Source organism: Galeopterus variegatus, unplaced genomic scaffold (assembly GCF_000696425.1).
Source record: "Galeopterus variegatus unplaced genomic scaffold, G_variegatus-3.0.2 Scaffold2830, whole genome shotgun sequence".
Lineage (NCBI taxonomy): Eukaryota > Metazoa > Chordata > Mammalia > Dermoptera > Cynocephalidae > Galeopterus > Galeopterus variegatus.
This window is the reverse complement of record NW_007728941.1, coordinates 225897-227774: the sequence shown is the minus strand read 5'-3', so window position 1 is coordinate 227774 and position 1878 is coordinate 225897.

Below are 1878 nucleotides of genomic sequence, written 5' to 3'. Positions count from 1 at the left end.
AAGATCCATGCCCTTGACCACCATTAAACCATTAATCCATTCACTATGGCATGGATTAATGCATGGATTGATCAAAGGGTTAATCTACTCACTATGGTGTGGTCCTCACAATTTAATCACCTCTTCGAGGGCCCCTTTTCAATTACCATATTAGGATTTCCCACCATTGTAGCACTATCACAGTGGAAATTATCTCTAATACATGGACTTTGGAGTCTGTATGTGGGATCCAAACCCTCGGCGGGAGCGCCACCACACTCCCAAGTGGCGCACTGTAGCAGTGCGCCACCGGGCTGGACCCTTGCATTTTCCTTTTAAATCCATAAGATCCATGCCCTTGACTACCATTAAACCATTAATCCATTCACTATGGCATGGATTAATGCGTGGATTGATCAAAGGGTTAATCTACTCACTATGGTGTGGTCCTCACAATTTAATCACCTCTTCGAGGGCCCCCTTTCAATTACCATATTAGGATTTCCCACCATTGTAGCACTATCACAGTGGAAATTATCTCTAATACATGGACTTTGGGGGACACAATTCAATCCCCAGCACTGATATTAAAACTTACTACCAAACTCTAATAATGAAGACAGTATGGTTCTGGAATAAAAATATACAAATAAAGCAAGTGAGTAGATTTGAGAAGACAGAAATAAACTCTATATTTAATGTCAATTGATTTTGACAAGAATTCTATGACAATTCAATGAAGAAAGAATAGTCTTTTCAAAACATGGTACTGGGGCAATTAGACATACACATGAAAAACAATGAAGGTGGACCCCCACCTCACACATGTGCAAGCTTGGACGCAAAATGTACCACAGATCTAAATGTAAGAGCTGAAACTGTAAAAATATGAGAAGAAAAATAACATTAAACTGTAAGATGTGTTNGGACACAATTCAATCCCCAGCACTGATATTAAAACTTACTACCAAACTCTAATAATGAAGACAGTATGGTTCTGGAATAAAAATATACAAATAAATCAAGTGAGTAGATTTGAGAAGACAGAAATAAACTCTATATTTAATGTCAATTGATTTTGACAAGAATTCTATGACAATTCAATGAAGAAAGAATAGTCTTTTCAAAACATGGTACTGGGGCAATTAGACATACACATGAAAAACAATGAAGGTGGACCCCCACCTCACACATGTGCAAGCTTGGACGCAAAATGTACCACAGATCTAAATGTAAGAGCTGAAACTGTAAAAATATGAGAAGAAAAATAACATTAAACTGTAAGATGTGTTACCAATGGTTTCTTATACTCAACACAAAAAGCACAAGCAACAATAAAAACAATATAAATAAATTAGATTTCATAAAAATTAAAGAGGTTTATGCTTCAAAGAGCACCATCAAGAAAGTGAGATGACAATCCACACCATGGTGGAAATATTTCCAAATCATATATCTGACAAGAGATTTGAATTCACAGTATATAAAGAAGTCCCACATCATAACCATAAAAAGCCATATAATGCAATGAGAAAATGACAAATAAGAAAAGAGATTCAAATTAACATTTCTCCAAAGTAGATATGTATACATGATAAGTAACAGCATTAAAATACGCTCCACCTTTTTAGTCATTAAAGATGAAAATTGAAACCACAATGACATATCACTTCACATGTTTAAGGATTGCTAAATTTAAAAATCAATTAATAACAAGTGCTAATAAGGATGTGGGGAAATTGTAATTTCCATACACTTTCAGTGGGAATGTAAAATGTTGAAGCTGCTTTGGAGAACAGTTTGGTGCTTCCTCAGAATGTCAAACATAGAGATGCCATACAACCCAGCAATTCAACTTTTAGATATGTACACCAAAAAAATGAAAATGCATACCCACAC